Consider the following 26,366-nt stretch of genomic DNA (forward strand, 5'->3'; position numbering starts at 1 on the left):
AAGAACGTGACAGAGTCAGATCAGGGTCTGTACTACTGCGCTATACAGGAGAAAATCATTTCAAAGGATAAAAATGGCACCATAATCAGCAGTGACGTGTATCGTTATGGAAACAAATCCACTCGACTCTCTCTACTCGGTAAGAATATTGGTCAAAAGTAAAACATATATTTTATAAAATGCAGAAGTATTAAGATAATTTTTCCAAGATCAGAGACGCCTTTAAATTTTACGTCTGGTCTTGTCTGTCTTGTCCTAGGTGTGTAAATCGTGCCGATAAATTCCAGTGATTATTTGACAATACTTTATTTTCAAATGTTCAAATTAAAAGAATAGCAATATGGAAAAAACTTCTAATGCAGAGCTGTAACAGAGAGTCAGGAATTAATTCTGTTTGTCAAATTAAAAGAACTGTGGTTTTGTTTCAAAATATTTACATCTGCTGTCCTGATTTATGTTGCATTTCTGTATAAAAAGAAATGTTTTTTGTATAACTAGCAAATACTGTTCATTTCATTCATCTCCTGTGTGTATGTGTGTGTGTGTGTGTGTGTGTGTGTGTGTGTGTTTCTCATCAGCACCCTGCCCCGGTGTGTGTGAGCCGTGTGTATCAGAGCCAAACATGAGCTGGACGCTGGTGTTGAGTGTGTGTGCTGTGTGTGTTCTCCTCTCCTCACTCCTCTCCTCCATCTGTGTGTACTGCCTCTGCACACACACCACTAAAGGTACTCACACACTCGCTCTCATCACTAACACTGTCTCAGCATTAAAAACAATATACATTTTTGTTTGTAACAGAGACACCTGTCTGTTCAGGAGACTCCGCCCCCTATTGATCATGTAGGAGTTATATTAAGGCGGTGGGTTTAGACAGATTGCTCGACTGCGGCTTAAAGATGAACATTGTTTTATTTACAGCAGAAATCAGAGCAGGAGGTGAGGAAAGGAAGACTCCGAGACACGATGAGGTAACGGCACACACAAGGAACGGCTAATCTGTCTAAACATCTGTATGTACAGGTGTGTTTTAGTGAGTTTTACAGAAACAAATGAATTCTAGTAATGTTTTTTCCCACGACAGGTCGTAGAAGATGAGGTTTGTTACGCTTCACTGGAGATCCAGAACCTCAAGAGGAAAACAACGAAGAAGAAGATTCAGGTGGTTCAGGACTCTGATTTCAGCACATATTCAGAGGTCAGAATTGAGAAATGCTGAGGAGACACTGAGGAGACACAGAGGAGATGCTGATGATGCGTCAATAGATATGAAGTAGCAGCTGCATCATTGGATAAATTGTCTATAAAAATCTTTATAAATAAACATTACAAAACTTGTTTTAATTGCATCTTGTGCTTCATGTTCCTCTTTGCTTATTTCTGGTCAGATGCTCTTGATACTCTTGATGCTAGACTTATCTGCTCCAACCTGGAACTCTTACAAACTGTTTCATGACATTTCTCTTTAGGATCTTGTGTGATTGCCATGTGTTAGCTCTCTGACAGATGGCCATGTGCCTCAAACATTACTGTTGGCAATAATTACCATTAATGAACATCTGTCTTACTCTGCATTATAAAAACAAAGTGCAAAGTTTATTCCTGAGTCCGGAAGCACAGCAAAGAGGCACGCAGCGGAGTGTTAGTAAGTGGTATGCGAGTGGGGCGATGTTACATGCACCAGAGACTTTAAAAAGAGACCAGAATGCAGCTGTTTAATCTCTGTGAGAAGGACGGCGTGGAAAAAAACTGCTTGAGCTCCCGTGGTGCCTAACTTCAGTACAAAGCCCGCCTTCACATCCCCGCCACCGAAGAGGAAAAGACTGCTACGAGGCCTGCGATAAGACCCCTGATCCCAGCCGGGAAAGCACCTAGCTAACAGACGTCCTGGAGAGCCTCCCGTCTGTGGCCACACCCAGAGAGATCTGGGAAGGGACGGTCTTGGCTTGTGTTCAGCAGAAGGAGTCACCATCATGGGAGCGTGCAGGAGCACTACGTCTGTGTGCTCCATCCTGCTACTGCCCACCGCCGCCTTTCACCAGCCATGTGCCTGCATATCAGCTGGGCACTGCTCCCGGACCTGCATGTGCCTACCTTTCAGTCTTTTCCTTCCCCTCCTTTCCATCCTCCCTTCTTTAACCCTTTTCTAACCCATTTCTCCTAAATAAAATTACCCTTTTTTCCATAAGACCTCACCTTGTGTCCATGTGTCTGTGGTGCCACCCGTGCACAAAGGGTGGAACCCATTAAACTGGGTTGAGTACCTAACAAGGCTGAGGTCTTACTCACGGACAGACAATAGTAAGCTCTGTGATGGGCGTACGCCTCAATCGTCATCGTTCCTTGCTCAGTCCATAGGCTCAGGTTGGGCCGTCTGCTGATAATTACGTAACATTAATGAACATAAATGGAGTTTAGTTCAGGGTCCAGAAGCACAGTTAAGAGTCTTGCGGTGGAGTTTTAGTGAGTGGCTGAGAGCCCCAGAGACTTTAAAGAGAAGACGGGAATGCCGCCCTTTAAAAGGCCGCAGAAAGGACTACCTTAAGGCCCCTAATCTCAGCTGGCAAAGCCACCCAGCCGACGGACGTCTAGGAGAGACTTCTGTCTGTGGCCGCGCCCAGAGATAGCAGGAAGGGGCCGATGAGAGAGGTCATTGTCATGGGAGCATGCAGGAGCTCCACCTCAGCATGTGCCAGTCTGCCTCCCTCCTTTAACTCTTTTCTTCCCATTTTCACCTCAATAAAATTACCCTTTTTCCCGTAAGACCTCGTCTCGTGTTTGTGTGTCTGTGGTGCCACCCTTGCACAAACGGTCGAACCCGTTATTAGCATCCATAACATTGTTTAATTTAAGCTATCATACTCTTCAACTCAATTCAGTTATATTCATATATATATCACTTTTACAGTGGTAATTGTTGCAAAGCAGCGTTACAGAATCAAAAGAAAATTAAACAAGCCGAGGGTCTCCCCTTTGTGTTTAAAACCTCAAGATTGTTTGAACTTTAGTACAGAAAACCCACAGTAAGGCCCTGAATCTCTGGACACACACACACACACACACACACACACACAGACAGATCTCATTTCTGCTACTGGTTAATGCTAAAATTGACCCAGGATCACCCAGGACGTGGTGCTGTTAAGTGAAGAGCTTCAGAAACACACAGAGAGAACAGATGGTGTCTACAGGAACTGGAACTGGAGCTACCACCTGACTGCTAAACAGTTTACCACTTCAGGTTCGAGTCCTGCCTGTATGTGCAGGGTTTCTCTGGATAATACATTTTTTTCTCCCACAGTTTAAACACATGTAAAACAGCTTTCGGGTGCTTCCAATGTGTTTATCACTGTGTGATTAAGTGTCACATGAGAGAGAGAGAGAGAGAGAGAGAGAGAGAATGGAAACGTGTGCGGTTAGAGACGGTCAGCACTTGAATGTAGAGAACCAAAGTATCTTTCAGTTTCTTAGAAACAGACAGCCACGACACACACACACACACACACACACACACACACACACACCTCTGTACATGCACACAGGAAATCTATATCATGTTCTCTCAGGCTCTGGCAGCTAAAACCACTTCCTGTGCATCTTTATTTTCTGATCTATCAACTTTACATTGCAGAAGCCACAGTGATGTGGAGCGATACAGAGATGTGTTGGAGTCCCTTCTCTTTGCCCTTCACAAAGGAATGACTGGTCAATTAGGCCACCTGAGTGATCCTTCTGAGCCGTACCCTGTTACCAACAGTTTTAATCGGGGTTGTGTGCTCAACCCTGTTCTCACATTAACTTCCAGCCAGACTAAAGGAAACTCTAGTCAAGTCAAGTCAAGTCGCTTTTATTGTCACATCACGTACTGGTACACTGGTACCGTACACGTGAGTGAAATTCTTATGTGCAAGCTACACAAGCAATAGTGGTGTACAATTATAAGAATAAATATGCATATGGATAATACAGAAGTAAAATATAGTGCAAGTGTTATTTTAAAAAAAAAAAAAAAAAAAAGGGAGCATAAGTATACACATCTACACATACAGAATATACACACATATACACGTCTATGTATATATATACACACAGACATATGTATACATATATCTACATATGCACATACACACATATGCATACATGTATATACCCATACACACACGATTGTGGGAGTGTTTACTTGTGTATAATGTATAAGGAATGATCGCAATGATTGTTGTGCAAAAAGGCAATTATGTGCAGTGTGGAGTGCATAAAGTGGCTTAGTGACTGTAAAGTGACATTGTGAAAGTGACAAGTGGAGACCTATTGGTCAGTGTTCAGTAGTCTGATGGCCTGATGATAGAAGCTGTCCCTCAGCCTGCTGGTTCGGGACCGGATGCTTCCATACCTCCTGCCTGACGGGAGCAGTTTAAATAGGTGGTTACTGGGGTGGCTGGAGTCTTTGATGATCCTCCTCGCTTTCCTCAGGCACCGCTTCCTGTAGATGTCCTGGAGGGAGGGAAGCTCACCTCCAATTATCCTTTCGGAACACCGCACCACTCTCTGCAGAGCTTTGCGGTTGTAGGCGGTGCTGTTGCCGTACCAGGTCGTGATGGATCCAGCGAGGATGCTCTCGATGGCACAGCGGTAGAAGGACCTAAGTATGCGGGGGCTCATGCCAAATCTTTTTAGTCTCCTGAGAAAGAAGAGTCGCTGCTGCGCCTTCTTCACTGTTTTGTCAGTATGAACTGACCATGTGAGATCCTCTGCTATTTGGACACCCAGGAAGCGGAAGCTGCTCACTCTCTTCACAGCAGCGCCGTTGATGATGATGGGGGAATGTGCACCCCTACACCTCCGGCAGTCCACTATCAACTCTTTGGTCTTTCCGACATTGAGGGAGAGATGATTCTCCTGGCACCAATGTGTCAGGGCACTGACCTCATCCCTGTATGCCGTCTCATCACCGTTGGTGATAAGACCCACCACTGTTGTGTCGTCCGCAAACTTCACAACGATGTTGGAGCTGCTAGTGGCCGTGCAGTTGTATGTGTAGAGTGAGTACAGTAGAGGACTCAGTACACACCCTTGTGGAGCACCCGTGTTCATTGTGACGGGGGATGAGGTGATACTGCCCAGTCTGACCATCTGGCGTCTGTCGGACAGGAAGTTGAGAACCCAGCTGCAGAGAGAGCTGCTCAATCCTAGATCTTGTAGTTTCCTGTCCAGCTTTGAGGGAACGATGGTGTTGAATGCAGAGCTATAATCTACTAGCAGCATTCTCACATACGTATCTTTTTTCTCCAGGTGGGTGAGGGCAGTATGTAGAGTCAGGGTTATGGCGTCATCAGTGGACCTGTTGTGGCGGTATGCAAATTGTAGAGGGTCCAGTGAGTCCGGCAGCGCAGAGCAGATGAAGTTCCTGACCAGCCTTTCGAAGCATTTGCTCACGATGGGGTTCAGGGCTACTGGTCGCCAGTCGTTCAGGGATGTGATGGTGGAGGATTTGGGTACAGGGACGATGGTGGCCATCTTGAAGCAGGCTGGGACTACAGACAGAGAGAGGGAGATGTTGAAGATGTTCATGAACACTCCAGCCAGCTGAGCCGCGCATGATTTAAGGACACGGCCGGGGATTCCGTCAGGACCAGCGGCTTTGCGTGCGTTAACCTGTCTGAAGCACTTCCTTACATCCTCTTCAGACACCGTGTGCGCACTTACGTCATCCAATTCAATTCAATTCAATTCAATTTTATTTGTATAGCGCTTTTAGCAATTTTCATTGCCGCAAAGCAGCTTTACATAGTCAAAAGAATTATTTAGGTTTGTATGAAATGTGAATTTGTATGAATCAAAATGGTCAGTTTGTCCCTGGTGAGCAAGCCGAGGGCGACAGTGGCAAGGAAAAACTCCCTGAGATGGTAAGAGGAAGAAACCTTGAGAGGAACCAGACTCAACAGGGAACCCATCCTCATTTGGGTGAAACAAAAAGCAGTAAATGATCTGCATTTATACAGTGTGTAGGGTGGGAGGCAGTTCAGCTATAATAGCTGATGTTAATTGATGTTAATATGGAGTCCAGGTAGTTATTGAAGACCCAGGTAGACTTGTAAGAAGTTCCAGTCATGAACTATCGAACTGTCAAGTCCCAAGAGAAACAGTTGCCAACACCAGTCAAGGCCAGAACCATTTTCTAGGTAGAGAGAATCATTCCCAGACACCAGACGCATCCCAGAGAGACACACGGGGCATCCATGTGACGAGATCTTCAGCCAGAAGCGGGGCACCAGGATGGGTCAGACAGGTCCGGAGGGCAGAGGGAGTCTGGATCACTGGCAGCTCAGGAACGACATGTGTAGCTCGACAGAGAGAGAGAGAAAGAGTGAAAGGGGGGGACAGGAGGAGAGAGGAAAAAGAAAGAGGGGGGGAAAGAGAAGAAGAGGAGAGATGGCAGTTAGGTATGGTGAGTGAGGAAGACAGCATCCAAACATACCAGTTTACCATAATACTCTACGTCCATGAGTCCCCCAGATCTGCTCCTTTACCTATGGCAAATCTATTTATAAAAATGCTCGGCTAAATAAATAGGTTTTTAGCCTGGACTTAAACACTGAGACTGTGTCTGAGTCCCGAACACTATTTGGAAGACTATTCCATAACTTTGGGGCTTTGTAAGAAAAAGCTCTGCCCCCAGCTGTATTTTTCATAATACGCGGTACTGACAAGCAGCCTGCATCCTTTGATCGAAGTAGGCGTGGCGGATCGTAAGACACTAGCAGTTCGCTCAGGTACTGCGGCGCGAGACCATTTAATGCTTTATATGTCAAGTGTCCATGATGCGTTCGCTGGGCAGTCTCGTGTTGTTTCCTGTGTCGAATCTAGCGTAAAATACGTTTAGATCCTCACACATAGAGGCCGTGGTCTGCGGTGTGCTGGTTTTCTCTCTGAAGTCCATAATTGTATTCAGTCCCTGCCACATTCTTCTAGGATCATCAAATTGTTGTTCCACTTTGTCCCTGTACTCACGTTTCGCAGACTTAATAGTCTTCCGAAGTTGATAGGTGGCGTGTTTATATTCCAATGTGTTAGCAGAGGCAAAGGCAGAATTCCGTGCAGCCAGTGCCATGCGAACATCACTGTTTATCCATGGTTTCTGGTTTGGATAAATTTTTACTGTTTTGGATGGAACAACGTCATCTACACATTTCCTGATAAATCCACAGACTGAGTCTGCGTATTCATCAATGCTGTCTGCAGCCATTCGAAACATTTCCCAGTCCACGTGATCAAAACAGTCCTGTAACATCGAATCTGATTGGTCCGACCAACAGTGCACCGCCCTTAGGGTTGGAGCTTCCTGTTTCAGCTTCTGCCTATAGGCAGGCAGAAGCAGAATAGAGGGATGATCTGATTGGCCGAAAGGGGCGCGGGGGAGGGCTTTGTACGCATTCCGGAAGGAAGTGTAACAGTGGTCGAGCAGCCGCTCTCCTCGTGTGTTAAACTGAATGTGTTGATGGAGTTTTGGTAAAACTTTCCTTAAGTTGGCTTTGTTAAAGTCTCCAGTCGTAATAAACACTGCCTCTGGGTGCACGGTTTCCTGACTGCTGATCGCGCTGTACAGTTCCCCGTGTGCACGGTCAGTGTCGGCTTGTGGGGGAATATAAACAGCCGTAATAATGACTGCTGAAAATTTCCTCGGTAGCCAAAATGGACAGCACATAAGCATCAGAAACTCCAGGTCCGGTGAGCAAAAAGACTTTATCGGGTGCACGTTTGCATAATCACACCAGGAGTTGTTGATCATGAAGCACACGCCGCCGCCTTTGCTTTTCCCAGTTAGCTCCCGCGACCTGTCTGCGCGGTGCACGGAGAATCCTGGTAGCTGAATCGCGGAGTCCGGTATCTTGTCCGACAACCAGGTTTCTGTAAGGCAGATCACGCAGCAGTCCCGTGTCTCCCGCTGGAAGGAGATTCGTGCCCGAAGTTCACAAAGCTTGTTCTCCAGAGACTGTACGTTTGCTAGTAATAAGCTGGGGAGCGGTGGTCTGTTACTGCGCCGTCTCAGTCGAACCAAAAACGCCGGATCTTCTACCTCTACGCCGGCATTTGCAGGTTCCAGGGATCCAGGACAAAGGCGTCTCGGACGAGATGAATGGGGGATTTGTGAATGGAGGATCTGTGTTCCAAAACTTGAACTCCGGAAAACGGTAAGAAAGTCCTGCTCTTATATCCAGTAATGTTTGGCGGTCGTAAACAAAAAGACATAACGTGTTACTAGTAATAAAATAAAATAAAAATAGAATTAGATACCAAAAACCACTATTGCTTGAGGGAGCTCGCGACGAGGCAGCCATACTCGGCGCCATCTTGGAGGACCACACCCCATCTCTACCTCATGTCCCTGGTGTTGAACCCAAATCCCAGCTTGTTAAAGTCGCTCGATTGAGCTCTAAAACGGCTGACTCAGAGTCCACGAGACAAAAGAGTTACAGTATGCTGATGAAAATGTGGCAGTGGAATTAGATCTGGGTCTGTACTACTGCGCTCTGCGTGGAAATAAAATAAAGAACAACAGCAGCGGCATAACCTATAGCGAGGTGTACAACTATGGAAACAGACTTACTCGACTCTCTCTTGGTAGGTGTGTTTAGTGATGCTTTCTTTCATTTGATGGTATTTTATAGATAAAAAAATTACAATAAGTTTTTTTACATTGTGTGTATCTTTGTTCTTTAACAGAATGCTCTGGCAGTGTGTGTAAGCCATGTGTATCAGAGCATGGTGTTAGTTTCACCTCTTTTCTCTCCTCTATCTGTGTGTACTGCCTCTGCACACATACCACTAAAGGTACTTATACATTACATCTCTTTAATTATAATTTAGACATTTTATCTTAAGTAAGGATTGTGGCTTTGGAGCGACAGGTTTAAATTATTTTTAGCAAATTGTTTGACTACATGTTTAAGATGGTGTTTTTTCCCGGCCTGTCAGTAACACAGATAACACATAACAGAGTGTATATGTAGTTGTGCTATCATCATTCACAGCCATTTTTTTATAATTTTTTTTAATTTTGTCTTTTTTTATTTTATTTATTTTTTCTTTTAATTAACTTTTTGTTTGTTTGTTTGTTTGTTTGTTTGTTTCCCATATTATGACAGACAAGACCGGGAGACCAAAAAAAGAGAAGAGAGAGAAAAAAATAAAAATAAATAAATAAATAGACAAAAGAACAAACATTTAAGGAAAAAGAAAGAAAAAAAAGGGGGGGGGTGGGAGAGAATATAGTCAGAATCTGCTTCCGTACCTGCTGAAGAAAAAAAAAAGAAAACAACAAAGGACACAACAGCAGAGAAATTGCAGCCACAACCAACATCTGTATGATTCGCAGTAAATCATAAATCCTAAAACCTGTTGAGCCGCGCACATAATAAAAAAATATTTTGAAATAAACATTTTGTTTTGAAGCAACAGCAAAGACAGTGTGTGTGTGAGCACCTGTTTGTACACCAGTGTGAACGTTTGTGTGCACACCTGTGTGTGTGAGCGCGCTTGTGTTTATAAGGTTCCTCCATGTAAATGTTTAATAGTGTGTGTGGGGAACCACAGTCCCACCCCGCAAGGCATGGAGCAGACACGGCGGAGACCCGGGCCCCAGACATCCAGAGGCCCCCCAGAGCACAGGAGTCCCAGGTTTAAATAATTTTTAGCAAATTGTTTGACTACATGTTTAAGATGGTGTTATGTCTTTCACCGCAGATGTGCCCTTTCAGGCAGAGCCTCAGCCATTTGCATGGGCTTTCCAAACATCTCCAACTATCCTTCCTAGGTTACGTCCTCGATCAGTCATTCAGAGCAAACACTTGACACTCCATCATTTATCTTTATAAATTCTCCAAATGATTCATTCTATGTATGTGAACTAATTTCTGTGCCAGACTGTGGAGAAGCTGTGTATTAAGGGAAAAGGTGTATTGGACAAAAAATCAGTTAAGTTCTAGGAGATCTATAAACCATATGAGATCTATCAATTACAATTGTATTTAGAGGGGACATTCCAAATGAGGGACTTTGTTAATTTTCTGAACATTTGTTTGGGTTAAAAAATACTCAGATCTTAAAATATACACTTTAAACCCGAATAAGTTGGCAAAACTCAGTTACATAAAATTTTTAAAGCAATGATGTTTCCAGTTTTAAGTATATGAAACTATGAGTTTTTGAGTTTGTTGGACTTATTCATATTAATTTTTCTTTACTTGCATTATTGAGTAGCCTAACTCATACTATTTAATCGCAATTGTTATTTTTTTTTTTTTAAAGTTGTTGCAAACCAAATAAGTTGTTGTTGGTCTTTTGGCTGCTCCCAGCAATGGGTCGCTACAGCAGACATTCCGGTCCGCACGTAAGCTTGGCACAGGTTTTACGCCAAATGCCCTTCCTGACACAACCCTCCCATTTTATCTGGGCTTCGGACAGGCACTTCATTCAGTTGTCGGAAATAGAACCAGGGCCTTTCGCATGGCAGGCAAAACACCTACTGTACCACTGAGCCATCAGTGCCCTATTACCCTGATGATGTCAGACACAAAATCACTCGTCTGTAAGATTTTAATTTGGTAAAACTTTAAAATGACAGTTACTGTTACTTATGTACTTAAAATATCAGTGTGAAATAAAAAAAAGTGTTATTTCTATAAACTCAAAAATACCAAACAGCTCTAAATACTTATCAAGGTCTATTAATACTAATTGTAATGATTTAAGTTAACAGTGCTCAATATGTTTAATTACTTTAAACACATTGAGCACTGGGTTAGGGTTTACAGTGTAGACTGGGGTGATTAAGCAGAAATTTTTTTGTTATTTGTGTCCTTGCCAAGAGGACAACTAATGTTCTACTTGAAAGTTTATTCTTACTGTTTCACACAAGCACTTGAATGCCACTTAGTTTCAATATTACTTACATTATCCACATGGTGTCCCCTTTGAACTAATAAACCTCATGTGGGACCTTTTGTTCACATCTCAAACTGAATCACCTAAGAAACTAATTTAAAGTAAAAGTGAGAAATCAGGGCTATGTGATGCAGGGTGTATTAGAATGCACAGCACAAATCCAAAACACTAGTTGGAAGATGCTAAGCATGCTAATTATTTAACTACAGTGGAACCTTGGATTGTGAGCATAAGGCGTTCCAGAAGTGTGCTTGTATATCAAAATACTTTTATATTAAGGTGAATTTCCCCCACAAGAAATAATGGAAACTCAGACGATTTATTTTACAACCCAAAAATATTCACATAAAAATAATTAATGCAAAGTATAAAGTAAAAGTAAAAATAAAGCAAACTTACACACAGGAGGAAGGGGGGATGGGGGATTCTGTGTAGGACAACTTTCTACTTTAAACTTTAAACACTCGCGTTTAAACTGGTGTGTGTGTGTGTGTGTGTGTGTGTGTGTGTGTGTGTGTGTTTGTGTGTGTGTGTTTGTGTGTGTGTGAAAGTCATCCTACCCACACACACACAAACAAACAGAAACACAAAATAAAAGATACTTTACTGTATGCGCACAAACATAGTCACAGGGTTATAGTGAACAGAACACGCGCACTGAGACCAAGCATGGGAAACGATTACCCACAATTTCACAGCATGAGAGAGAAGAACCATTGCCTTAATTGTGTTCATGTGACTTAGATGTCAAAACAAGAAGCACATGCTTCTTGTGATCATGTGACTCTAGGTGTCAAAACAAGAAGCACATGTGTGACACATGATACTCGATTAACTTTGGTACTCGTATATCAAGACTTGCTTATTTTTCAAGTAAAAAAAAAATAATAATAATAATTTGCTCGTCTTGCAGAATGCTTGCAATCCAGGTTACTCGCAATCTGAGGTTGCACTGTATTTTAGATCAACCATAAAAATCTCACCTATATGCAGAAGGCTAGTTGGTCCTTTCTCTTCGCCTGTTTCAATTTTAAGACTGAGTTTCAATTATTTGTTACATGTACCTTACAGCACAGTGAAATGTTTTTTTTCCACCATATTCCTGTTAGAAAGCTGGGGTAAGAGTGCAGGGTCAGCCAGAAAAGACACCCCTCAAGAAAAAATAGGTTACAAGTCTGGCAGTGCAGATTAGTTCTGTTCCATTCAGCAACTAAGCAGGGACTCTGCAAGAAGCATGGTTTTGTCACAGTGCCCATCTCCACATCTGCTCAGAACTAATGTCATTGGTATTTTTAACCCTTACCGTCCTCTGTAGTGGAACATGGTTTGTTATAAGTGCAAAATGATGTCTGGCAAGATAGTATTTTAGCTCCTCTATAAACTGCAAGAATCTCCCACTGTGGAATGCTCTCCCACAGTATTTGAGGATGCCACAGACTGTTGATGCTTTTAAATGTGGTCTTAAACCACTTATTACCTTAAAAAAAAATTTGCACTTTGGGATTTGTTTTCAAATATAAAGTGCCTCATAAATAAAATGCATTATTATTAGTCAATGTGCTTATTCCCCAGGAGAGCTAGTGTGGGCCTCCTTAAGCCGTTGGAACATGGCTTTAGCCCAGCAAACCAGGTAAACCAGTAAACCAGTAAACAAAGTAGCAGTAAGATTATGCAAACCCCCAAACAGACACCGGCACACACCTATTTCTGGGCTGTGGTTAGGTGTGGGTGTCTATCTATCTGTCCTCTATCTTCTTCTCCAGGGGATTTATAAAGCCTTGTTAAATGAAATGCCTCTGATACTGTGTCTTGGTCAGCCCCAGATGACGCTTCCTTGGGGTCATCTTTTAGAGGTAGTCCAGAACCCTTTCAAGGTAGTGCAGGTGGTCAACCCAGGAGCTACCAACACTAGCAGGAGCAACCCACTGCATTTTTCAACCATGACATATGATATAGGTGGAGTATGCTCAAAATATCCTGTGGGACTGGGCATGATAAAAATTTTTTATTTCAGTTTGGTCACCATCCACCCATGTTTGGAGAGCAAGAGGAGGTTCCTGCAGTGGAATACAAAGTGCACCAGAGCTCAGGAAAGGATTCATATGGGATCCAAAGCAGACCTCCAAAGTTAACCCTTTTGCACAAGCCAGCATCTACGATGAGCCATAAGTGACCTCTGACTGCAGCTGAAGTCCAAAACACTGGGACTATGTTTCTTGGACCTTTTAAGACCTTCAAGAGGGCAAAACTGGTGGTGTACTTCCTATGTAGATCAACCTGTCATGTCTCATAAGTAGGACCATTCTTGTGTGGATGTCCCAAAAAGACTAGACAAGCATGATTCTACACATGAGACATGGAAGGTTGGATTAATCTGCATAGTGTGATAGTGCTAGGATATTAAATTCATATAATTTGTAATATGTATCTGGACTCATGCTGCTATTTGTGTGGAACGCAACAGTTGGTGGATTAGGAGGCTCAGAGCCAAAATCTGGGTTCTCACTTGATATGTTATGGACCCTGTATTCATCTAGGAATTTAAGAAGAATCATGTAGCTAGTCTAGCACAATTGAAATCTGTTCCTTAGAGAAGGGGTGGGATTGGTTATGAATGTAAAGCAGCATGTGCCCTCTCAAGCAGCACAACATCCAATTGCACAGCTTTTAAAAGAAGCTCAACACATGTTGCAGGTGATACATTTGAGGAACCAAGAAAGAAATCCTCCAAATCATACAATATCATACTGAGGATAATAGGCAGGATTAGTCCAGTGTTTGATTGACATGTGCTCTTAGGATAAGGATGACCCACCCTGGATGCATCGGTCCCATAAATTTTTCAATAACTTTCATGAGTGTTTACACAATCAGATCCATCAACCATGAGTATAGGACCCTGACCAAACCACCAAATGCCCTGTCTTAAAAACGGAAGATTTTTCAAATTGTATACTAGAGTTCTGAGCAAACTTAGTGAGGTGTTCAAGGTTTGGAACACTTCTGACTACATCAAATAAAAATACTTAATGTAGGACTTACATCATTTATCCTGGACCCCCTGAAAGCTGGTCTGCATGATTTTATCTACATACTCAATATGTTGTTTCACTGTTTGCATGTGCACTTCTGACAGAAATAGAGGGCACCTAATGTATCTAGGTCTGTATTTCAACATGTAGCAGTTCTAGGGGGTCTCTGACTGTAAATGCAAAATAACTAAATCAAAACCCAGTGAATATCTATAGGAAAACTACTAGAGTTGAAATAGCACTTAGGGCAGCAAGATACCTTTTTTTAGAGATACCTTTTTTTTTAAAAAAGAGGTTATGTTAAGATGGTTGTTTATTACAGTTTCTGCATTGACATTTCAGTTCCACAGTTTAGGAAGTGTTGCATTTGTTCTTTTTGTTCTGTAGCATTTTTGTGCTGTTGTATTTACTCTGTTTATGCTGTGATTTTGTTTTTTTTTTTGTGTTTGCATATTAAAGATTACATCTGCACTTAAAACAAGCTTGCCCTTTATAACATGACAATAAAGGTAACATTTTGAAATAAAGGTAAACCACAACAGAAAGCTGTTCTAGCTGGACAAGGTTTCTTTAGAGACTAAATACAACTTCTTTATTCTGGACCTACCTGCATTGGGGATTTGAGCTCACAGCAGCCTGATAAGTAATCAGATACTTTAACCACTGGGTTTCCAATGCTATAGATAATTGAATTATAGTTTCAGTTATGAGCCTCTGACATGGTGTAACTGTACAGTAAGTGCATAAGTTTTTGTTGTGGGCGTAGACAAGCAAGTTCAGTCTCACTGAAAAAAGAAACCCAGGCCTCAGGTTGCACACTCGCCTCCTTCACTGACTGATCTCAGATCTGTGCTTGACCTTGTTACGTTAATCTGACATTAATTTTAAATTTAAATTTTTTGTATGTAAAACAAGGAAACTGTCCAGAAGCCTACTTCAAGAGAGACAAAACATATTTATCGTTCCAGAAATTGATCAACTTGAAGCCTATAAGAAGTAAAAAAAAAAAAAAACATTTTTAAAGACAATGTTCTCAGCTAAACCTGATTCTATTGTAAAAGTAAAATGCATATTTTTTGTTCCTACTGTAAATAAGTAGTGCACTGCAGAAAGTTTTGAACCCCTGAAGTGGCTTTTTGTTTCAAAAATCTTTCTCACCCACAAGCCTGTACTCACGACCCCCCAAAAAATGTTCCACTGGCTTCGACCAATCACATGCTACATCAAAGGCGTGGTATGAAAATGTCATAGTTTGGGGTTGTGCATCTCTGAATTGTGTATCAACAACAGTTTAACTGCAACCTGTAAGCTGTTAGAGAGAAACGTCCTACTGAGGTGGACCAATCAGATTAAAGAACACACGCGCGCATGAAAGAGCTTCAGCAGCACGAGCCGCTCAGCACCAGTGTCTGAGATGGAGACATCAAGAGTCGCTCTCATCGCTCTCGTGTGTAAGTCACATTTCACTTTTACACACTTTATAAACTCTTCACACTTACTGTCAGCTTGTGTAGAAGTTTGTACACCCTTCTCAGTGTAATGTAAAGTGTGATGTGGTGTTACAGGTGTTGTGTTCTCCAGAGGATCTCTGGAGTAGAAGTGGAGATGAGAGTCAGACGAGGAGACGACGTCACTCTCTACTCCGACTGTGTTGAGGAAAGTGGATTATATCCGATGTAGTTTAGAAACTGCTCAGAGAAGGATCATCCTCGCTTTAACATATCAGCTAAAGATATTATGAGCAGCATTTTTTTTTTTTTTTACTCGTTTGTGTTTAATGCATCCACCAAAGCACACGATCAAGATTAAGATCATCACAGAACTTAAGAACGTCACATAATCAGATCTGGGTCTGTACTACTGCGCTCTGCATGGAAATAAAATAAAGAACATGACCTATAGCGACGTGTACAACTATGGAAACACACTTACTCGATTATCTCTTGGTAGGTGTGTTTAGTGATGCTTTCTTTCATTTGATATTTTATAAGAAAAATTACAATAAGGACATTTCTGCCATTAAATGGCTTTCTTTCAGCATTAAGCAATTTTGTTGGCCCAACCTAATGTTTTTAGGTTCAGTCAAATTAATTTTATTAGGTTCATTTAACTTATTTACTACAGCTGCGTCCAACATAATTTAATACTGTTAACATAAATGAAGAGCGTTGATACAACACATTTTTCAGTGGTAAATTAAGTTGATCCAACTTAAGTAAATTTAGTTGGCATGACAGAATTGCTTAATGCTGAAAGAAAGCAATTAAATAGAATGGAAATTCTTTCAATTTATTTAAGTTCATTCAAAGATCAACTACAATGCAAAAATTATGGAAATCTTTTCGAATTTAAGTGAAAATATCAGCAGCAGAGATCTTCAAAACATAGACAGGCTGATTTTGCTGGACACTGGCTGGAGTTGAAGAGCCCTGTTTAACAGAATTTTGTAAAGGAAGGAATCATAAGACAAACGGGATAAAACGGAGATATTATTTTATATTTAATAAAAAATGTGTTTTACACCAGCAGCAACTTGAGGTACAAAATATAAATTATGTACAAAACATAAAACACCACAAATTAGTATTAATCATAGAAAAACAATTAAACACCAACAGAAACGTTTTGTACTTTATAACTGTTCGTTATGACTTTTAAATATGACCGTTAGAGACGGTTGGTCAGGAAACTCCTGAAGTCAGACGCAGACAGGACACTTTCACTCACAAACTCCTGTGGAAAAATACAGAGATAGATTCAATTAAAATTCATGATACTTAATTTATCAAATGAACAATATTTATACTTTGTTCCTCTCGCTTCACAACTCATGAGAACAGACCGAAACCAGAACCGAACCGCAGATTAAGCACGCGCATATAACCCTCGGTGTTTTAAGTGTGATTAAAAATACAAGAAATAGCTTTAAACTAAATTACGTGACTAAACATCGCTAAACAGCAGGTGACATTAGCATTAAAGGCAGGAGGCAGGAACGAGCAGAGCCGGCGCGAAATGGCAGTGTGAGTCCGGTGAGGGGAGAAGATAAATCGGGGGCCTTGGAGCGGGCGAGGGTCGAAGCCTGAGAAAAGAGAAGAGGTCCATGATCCTAATTCGTGGTCGGTGGCAGGTAGGCAGTCAGTAACGGGAAATCTCCAAATGTGTCTAATCCAAAATGAAAAGGCGAAGTCGTAGTCAAAAGGGCGAAGCGAGGTCGATACTTGGCAGGCTGAGACGAGAGATAACCCTGGTAAATTGAGGCTGAGAAGGCACACAATAAACTGGCGATGTGGTGGTGTCAGCGCGTGGCTTAAATAAGCATAAGAGGTGATTGCTGATAGGAGACAGGTGTGTAGAGAGCGGAAGGTGAGGTGGTGAGTTGGAAGGAGTGGTTGGGAAAAAGGAACGGGAATGCTTCAGTGATCATGGCGAGGCTGTGGCTTGACGTGGCATGACATAATAATAATAATAATAATAATAATGAATAAATGAAATGATGGAGCTCTTTGTTGTTTCTCCTCAGGTTCTGAAAAGAGAGGAGGAGAGCCGCTCACTGTAAATGACTTTCAGGTACTTTATACACACACTCGTCTTTATTTAGTCTTTAACCTGCTGTACTAATACCTCTCTCTCTCTCTCTCTCTCTCTCTCTCTCTCTCAGGTACATCAGTGTGAGAGGAGTGTAAACGGAGAGTTCTGTTGTCACACTGAAGTCTTTTACACACTTCAGAAACCAACAATCACATCATATTAAACACACACACACACACACACACACACACACACACACACACTTTGGTGTGCTTCTCGTTTGCTTTTTAATGTACACCTGTGTGTAGATGATCAGTGTGTGTTTGTAATAAATACTAAAGACAAATCTGTTCTCATCTTATTTTAGTTTTACTTTTATCTCCATCAGAAACACACACACACAGTCTGCTCTTATGTGAGGCTTTACTTTGCAGCAGTGTGTGTGTGTGTGTGTGATGTTCAGTTTCTCTGCTCCAATGAGACTGGTGATACAACCACAGCACAGGAAGTGACCTTATGTTCTCTCACTGAGCTTCCTGTGTGAGTCAGAGAGAGAAAGAGACGTGTTATGTCATGCCTGGTCCATCATCATAAGTTTATTCTTTACTCCAGGTTTAACACCTGAATTGTTTGTCATTTGACCCCTAAAATCACTCCTGATCTCTCAGTGCTTCTGTGGCAGCAACAAATCCAGAACACTGTTCACTCACCAGCGCCACCTAATGTTTAAATCAGGTCCTTGATCATTGTAACCAGTTCTGTGTCAGTGTATACAGATTAAAACAGACCTGAGATCAGTAATTAAGGTAAATCAAAGTGAGACTTTGTATCTATGAGAGAGAGAGAAAGAGAGAGAGAGAGAGAGAGAGCTCCCTGAGAACATTGAAAACAAGATGTGCAGCTGCATTCTGGATCAGCTGCAGACTTGACTTTTACGATCCTTTATTTTAAAAATTTTGTTGTATAAAAATAGAATAAGGATAGATTGATTAAAAATGTGTAAATAAATAAATAAATAAATAAGACATTTTTAGACATTGTACTTATTCTTTTAAACATACATAGTTATTGTGTTTTTTTTGTTGTTGTTGTTTTTTTTTTTCAGTTTAAGTTTGGTGTAAAGATTAGTTCATTATCTTCTACTGAACACAGGGTCTCTCCACAACACCATATTGTTTTAAACATGTCTATGTCCTTCATGTTCTTGTAGAAATTGAAATCAATTAAAATTCTTGATTTAACAAGTCTGAAGAAGATCTTTTGGGGGTCACAGTCTGTGCTTTGTGCCAACTTATTTTTTCTGCTTATATATATTGCCATTTTGGCTTGACCAATGGTAAAGTTAATAAGCTGGCATCTAAAACTCTTTCTCCGGACATATTTAAAACCAAGAATAAAAAACTGGTGATTAAAATCTACATGCAGTGGTAAAAAAATGCATTTTAAAAGGTTAAACAAGGGCGACAATCTGGAACAATGTATAAAAGCATGAAAAACAGTTTCTCTCTGTGAACAAAAGGGGCATTCTTGTGTTATTTCTGGATTTAAAATAGAGATAAAAGAGTTCACAGAGACAATTCCGTGTAAAATCCTCCATTGGAGGTCAGCAAACTTTTTGGTTAATGGTGGTTTATACAGTGCTCTCCACTCTGGTTTAATATCATTATTAAAACCCAGTTCAGTGCGCCATGGGGTGTCCACCCTCCCATTCAGTTTTTTCTTGTTTAAAACCTTCACACAAGCTTTGTACAGAACCTTACCAGACACTGTCTCAAAGTTCATCTCGTCCTTACCCTTGTGCTCCAGGAGGGGGCCGCCGTATCCCTCTAGGTCTGGAGTTATGGTCAGCTGTGGAAAGGGTTCCTCTTCTGTAGAGCTGGTCTCGTTTCTTGTATATTCCATCAGCTGAACTCGTTCCTCTGACATTAGGGTGGTTCTCCATCGATGCAGGAGTTGGTTGGCGACCCGTTGAGACCGGAGTCCCATGTGTGCTGCCAAGTCCTCTGCTCGAGACAGGTCTGTTCCAGTGATGTTTACCAGCTGCCGGAGTGTCACGATCCCTGCGGAGACCAGGGTCTTGGATAGTGCTGGGGTGGTTTCGCTAGAGATGTCTAGATGTCCTCCACAGTCTAGGGGCTCCTCCAGCAGCCAGTGTAAGGTTCTGTTTCCTTTGACTTGTTTTTTAAAAAAGTTCCAAATTTTAAAAAGTCTTTGATAAAAAACTGGTAATCCAGTCATTTCCAGTGCTGTGGGGTCCATTAAAAACAGAGATCTGTCCAGTCTGAATCCTCCCACCGTGCGTAGGAGTGTGAAGGCTGCTGCTCTCCATCCTTCGTCACTGGCTCCAGTAAGGAGTCTCTGGATGAACTGCAGACGGAAGGCTGCAGTTCTGCTGGCTAGCTGCACCAGGCCCTGTCCTCCTACCTCTTTAGGCAGGTGAAGCAGGCTTTGTGGAATCCAGTGCAGTTTGTCCCAGAAGAAGTCTACCAGTAGAGCCTGTATGCTTGCTAGCAGGTTTGGTGGTGGGTCCATACATGCCAGTTTATGCCACAGGGACGATGCTGCTAGGTTGTTTATGACCAGCACTCGTCCTCTGTAAGACATTTTTGGGGCCAACCACTTCCATCTGCTCAGTCTGCCTTTTATGCCTTCAACAATACCCTCCCAGTTTTTGTTTAAAAACTCAGCACTACCCAGGTAGACACCCGACTATTTAAAACTGCTCTTTTTCCATGTTAAACTCCCTGGTAGTGTGGGCTGCTCGCCTCCCCATTCTCCTACTAAAATGGCTTCGCTTTTGTTCCAGTGGATTTTAGCCGATGATAAAATCTTAAAGTCTTCTAAAACGTCAGTTTAAAAAGTCACATCTGTCTGTGTGTTCACCATTACAGCTAGATCGTCGGCATAAGCTGAAAGACAGGTTAAAATATTAAAATGAGGTATATTAAAACCAGAAAGCTGATCTCTCAGTTTGCATAAAAGAGGTTCGATTGCCAAGGAATATAGCATGCCTGATAGAGAGCAGCCCTGCCTAATGCCTCTGTGTACTTTAAAAGGAACACATAAACCACCATTAACCTTCAGTACACTCTCAATGTCACTATACAATGTTTTGATCATGGCTGTGAAACCTGGGTTGAACCCAAAGCTTTCCAGCACCTTCCACAAATATTCGTGTTCAACCCGGTCAAAAGCCTTTTCCTGGTCCAGCAAAATAAAACCAGTCTTTAAATCCAAAAGTCTAGAGACATCCAAAATATCGCGAATTAAATGTATGTTATCAAAGATAGACCTACCAGGCACGCAGTACGTCTGGTCGTGATGAATGATCTGCTCCAGTACCTTTGTCAGTCTTGAGGCTAATGCTTTTGAGAGTAGTTTGTAGTCAGTGCACAGCAGTGATACCGGGCGCCAGTTTCCCAGGTGCGTCAGGTCTCCCTTTTTTGGCAGTAAGGTCAGGACAGCCCTCCTGCAGCTCACCGGGAGCTTTCCTCCTTTCACGCTGTCCTGCAACACCTCTACTACATCCTGTCCTATTACTGACCAAAACGTCTTGTAGAACTCTAAAGGGAGACCGTCTATACCTAGCGCCTGCCGTTCTTCAGACCTTGGAGAGCCTCCTGAATCTCTGCCAGTGTCAGTTCTGTTGACATGTCTGTGGCCGTTTGTTCTGACAGCTTGGGCAGATTTTTTAAAAAGGTCTCCTCCATTGCATGTGCTTCCGACCACTCACTACTATACAGCTTTGAGTAGAAGCTGTTTGTCTGCTTGCGAATTTCAGTGGGCTCTGATACGAGATCCCCTGATTCTGATCGCACAGCATGTATGATTCTTTTCTGTCCATTTTTTTTGTTCCAGACCAAAAAAGAACTTGGAAGGAGCATCCATTTCCGTAGCGTGTTTAAAACGTGAGCAGACCAGCGCCCCCTGTGCTGCAGTGCCCAGCAGGTCATTCATCATGGTTTTTTAGTTTTTGAGGGTTTCAATATTTCCTCGATCTCCTGTGGTCTCCAAACCCTGGAGTTCCACTATTTCGGTCTCTAGAGCTCTCATTGATCTAACAATATCTTTTGTGACATTGAGAGTGTACTGTTGACAGAAAACTTTTGTTTGTGCTTTAGCTAAGTCCCACCATTGCTGTAGAGAGCTAAAATCAGCTTTTTGTGATTTAAGACTGGTCCATAAATAAGTAAAAGACTCAATAAAATTGGCATCTTCTAAAAGTACAGTATTAAAATGCCAGTAGGCACTCTTAGGTTTTAGGTTTTTCCTACTGACTGTGCACTGCACCATGCTATGGTCGGAGATGCCCACTGGGGTAATAAAACATTTCGTAAAATAAGACAGTTGATGTTTAAAACAATAAAATCTATCGAGTCTAGCCAGAGAGAGTGTGTTATCTATGGAATGGGCCCAGGTGTACTGTCTTTGTTTTGTGTTTAACTTTCTCCATATATCACTTAAGTCCTGGGCCTCCATCATCTCCCACATGCGTTTACGGGAGGCCATGTGAGGTTCTTTGTGGTTTCTGTCCAGATTGTCGGTTGTGCAGTTAAAATCCCACCCAGAATTAAAATATCAGCAGAGTTACAGTCATTAATGACGTTGTTTAGTTTGTCTAAAAACATCATCCTCTCTACTGCCTTGGTGGGAGTGTACACACAAATAAAACAAAGACTTCCTTCTCATAAAAAGTTCTCACTTTTAAAATCCTCCCATTTAAAAGTTCTTCTACTGTATAAGAGTTCGGTATAAAATTGAGAGCAAAGAGCAGTGCGACTCCAGCACTCAGTGGTGTATTGTGGCTTAGAATTGCAAGCCCGTCCCACTCTTTTGACCAGTCCGCAGAGTTTTGGGAGTCGCTGTGTGTCTCCTGCAGTAGAGCCACATCGATGTGTTTCTGTTTTAATAGTTCATAAAGTTTAGCTCTTTTTTCATATGTCCTTGCCCCATTAATATTAAGCTCGCAATGTTTATTCCATTCATTAAAAGGTGTATAGATAAAAAAACAGTCTTATATATAAGAAAGAAAACATACCAGTGTCCAGCAGAGAGGTAAAATCACTTTAAGAAGTCCTCCTCAGCGACTTCTTTGTTTATTTTAGTGATCTATTTCTTTAGTCTAAATATTTCCCGGTCAATAAAGGCTTTGTGTTTTTTGTAATATTTGACGTCGTGAATGAACTGTCTCTTGTTTGGGAAGTGATCTTCCAGTTTGATTTTTGAGCCTCCTTTTGTCTTTTCTAAGAAGCTGTGTATGGACTCCTCACTGTAAACCACTGGCATTCTTTCTTCCTCAGGGGTGAGAATCAGCACAGAGTCTGATATGTAACCGTCACTGTCTGATTCTGTTTCTGTGTCTTTTTTGGGAAGTTTTTTTCCTCCTCCTTTGTACCCATCACCAAGAGGACAGGTGACTCCAGCGCTGCACCCGAGCCCTCTGTGACCTTATCAGTCGTGCTCGGCCTCGCCGGTGCCGGTTGGGTCACGTTGGGTTCCCCTTGGTCCGGTTTAGTCGAGCATGTTGCTTTTGGTGTCAATGTTGTTTCAGCTGACTCTTGAATTGCAGGCTGGGCTTGGGATTCGTTCACTTTGGGCTCTGGTTCGGCAGCATTTCCAGGTCCCTCAGCGGGCGGCCGAGCCGTGGTCGCGGGGGGAACGGCCGGCACAGTGGAGTCTTGACCCGGAGCATCAGGATCACTCTGTCTTTCAGGACAGGCACGGACAAGATGTCCTATTGCACCACATTTAAAACATTTTATATCGGTGTCTGAGGAGGCGAATATGTTATAAAGTTTTCAACTCTGAATTTGAAAATGACGTTTAGCTTTTCAACACCCTCTTTAAAAATCATAAAAACAACTCTCCTGAAAGATACCAGGTGTTTTATCAGAGGGGATTTACAGCCAAGGGGGATTTTCTTTATAGGGGAGACCAGGCGTCCGTATCTGGACAGTTCTGCTGCTATCACACTGTCAGATATAAAAGGGGGAACATTAGACAGGACTACTTTCTTAGCTGGGGAGCTCAGGGGATAGACCAGTATGTGCTTGTTATTAACTGTAATTCCGTTTTTAACAATTTTAATCGCTTTATCTACACTATTGACAAACACAACAACAGCACTGTTCATTCGGGAAGCAGAGACGATGATCTCATGTCCCACCACATCACCAACCGCCAACACACACTCCTCTAAACTCGCCGCGCACACCACGTGCACACCGTGCCGGCGAGTCAAACTCTCATACCGCTGTGTGTCCGGAGTCGCCATGCTCCAGCAACACACACACACACACACACACACTCTCACACATTTACACACACACACACACTTACACACTCACTCACACAACAAAGTATATAAAGCCAAAAGATGTAATAATTGGCGAATGAAAAAATGCACAAAAAAAGAAGAAAATTGGCAAAACGACAATCGCTCTCGCGCGCTCTACACGCCACACTCGCTTCCCTGCCACACTGCGCATGCGCAGAGAGACAGAGAGAGAGAGAGAGAGAGAGAGAGAGCTCCCTGAAAACATTGAAAACAAGATGTGCAGCTGCATTCTGGATCAGCTGCAGAGGACAAATGGTGGACAGAAGCAGACCTGCCAGGAGTCAGTTGCAGCAGTTCAGTTTTGAAAGAAGAAAAAACTGAACAGCCCTTTTACATTGTAAAGAATAAATTGACATAAGTAAGTAAAATAAGTAATGTGTGGAGAAAATGACATTTAATCCAGAGTTTTAGCAAGATTGTGGCCAGTGAGTGAAGGAGTGATCTGATTGTTGTCCAGGGAGATCAAGGACGATGGCAACACTGGCAAGGAAAAACTTCCTGAGATGGTAATAGGAAGAAACTTTAAGAGGAACCAGACTCAACAGGTAACCCATCCTCATTTGGGTGATAATGGATAGCATGGATTGATCTGCAGTTATACTTTGTGAGAAATTCCAGTCCTGAACTATCGAGCAACTGAAGTCACAAGTCATCAAAGAACAGCTGTCTGCATTAGCAGAGAACAGGACTGTCTTCATGCTAAAGTGGAACCGTCCCCAGTCACCACAGGTATCCCAGGCAGACCACATGGGGCATCTATGTGACGAGATCTCCAACCAGAAGCGGGACACCAGGACAAGTCAGACAGGTCCAGGGGGCAGAGGGGGTCTGGGTCACTGGCAGCTCAGGAGTGGCATGTATAGCTCGCCAGAGAGAGAGGTAGAAGGAAGAAAAGAGAGAAAGAAAAAAAGAGAAAGAGAGAGAAAGAGAGAGAGAGAGAGAGTAGAGAGCAGAAGAGAAGGAGAGATAAAAGTGAGGTCTGGTCACAGTCAAACAATGTATAAAGTGAATGTATATTAAGTGCAAGCAGAGACTCTGGCAGGACTAACTATAACAGCATAACTAAAAGGGAGAGCCAGAAGGAAACACAGACATGAGGGGGAACTGAGATGTACAGCAACCAATCACCTCACCGTCAACAAACCTGAGTGATCAATGAGAGTGGGGAGGACAGCATCTAAACATACCAGTTCACCATAATACTCTACGTCCATGAGTCCCCCAGATCTGCTCCTTTACCTAAGGCTAATCTATTTATAAAAATGCTTGGCTAAATACATTTGGAAGGTTTGGAAGGCTATTCCATAACTTTGGGACTTTGTAAGAAAAAGCTCCGCCCCCAGCTGTAGTTTTCATAATACGCGGTACTGACAAGCAACCTGCATCCTTTGATTGAAGTGTGCGTGGCGAATCGTAAGACACTAGCAGTTCAGTCAGATACTGTGGTGTCTGTGTGGTACTGTGACCATTTAATATGTCAAGAGTAGTACCTATATAACCGGTATGTACCGGACCGAAACAGAACGCGGATTTCGGTGCCTCATTTTGGTGCCACTTAAATGCCTGAACTGTCGATTTAAATATTTATTCTCTGGGGCTATGATGACACAGTTGATGACACAGTTAAATACTGCATTCATCGGGTGTCATAAATGATCGGGAAAATAAATTATTTCCTTAATTAGAAAAATCTTGAGACTTTCGTTAAAATGCCTAAAGTGTCTAAAGTGTGTCTATATTTCACAAGAAAGGATTCTGACACCGCAACATGCAGTAAATGTTTTTAAGCAGTTGCATGTAAAGAGGGAAACACGTCAAATCTCATTAAACATTTGACAGCACAAGGGATAAAGTTAAAAGCAGAGGGATGCACTGTGTTTGACAGCTTGCGGACAACAGCTGGCACTATCGGTGTGGACGACCCCATTCCCAGTCATACCAACTAGGAGTCCACCGATTATGATGACGACAGCAGCCTTTCCGCAGGTTAGTAGTAGGCTAATGTAATGTTAATTGGAAAATGCAAATATTGCCTCCATGCTAAGTATCTGTAAAATACTAATGTAACATGGATTCTGTTTATGATTATGGTTTTCCAGTTAGTACTAGTAGTACTACAACAATGACCTCTTTTACCATTGCAAAGAAGACTAATTTGACTAAGGAGAAGGTGGAGGAACTTACTTATATTTTCATATATACTTTAAACTTTTAATATATTGTTTCATTTTAAGCATAACATTTTTTGTTCAATAAAATGTATTTTTGAGTCATCCACTATCATTTTGTGGCTTTTGTAAAGTATCGGATTAGGCACGATTTCGGCACCAGTTAATTTAACTTCATTTGGCACTGAAGTTAATGCCTGTGGAATTATAAAGCAGCTGTGTATGCTATCTGGTGCTTAAACTCACACTTTAGTTTATCTCCAGTCCTGGAGAAATAGTAGCATTAATTGTTTCAACAGGAATAAGACTGCAAAAGAATAAATCTCAAGATGGAGTTTTGTCAATAGAGTTCAGATTTGT

The 26,366-nt window shown here is 42.1% G+C and overlaps 1 protein-coding gene across 1 annotated transcript in view; it reads left to right on the forward strand.

Moving 5' to 3' along the window:
• LOC128508750 (uncharacterized) overlaps nt 1–9,730 on the forward strand; it is a 134,872-nt gene extending 125,142 nt beyond the window's left edge. Inside the window, exon 4 of the mRNA XM_053480222.1 lies at nt 9,673–9,730. The gene's annotated coding sequence lies outside the window, so the exon portion shown is untranslated. The remainder of the gene's footprint in view (nt 1–9,672) is intronic.
• Nucleotides 9,731–26,366: the final 16,636 nt, after the last annotated feature.

The sequence above is a fragment of the Clarias gariepinus genome, chromosome 20 (genome assembly GCF_024256425.1).
Source record: "Clarias gariepinus isolate MV-2021 ecotype Netherlands chromosome 20, CGAR_prim_01v2, whole genome shotgun sequence".
Classification (NCBI taxonomy): Eukaryota; Metazoa; Chordata; class Actinopteri; order Siluriformes; family Clariidae; genus Clarias; species Clarias gariepinus.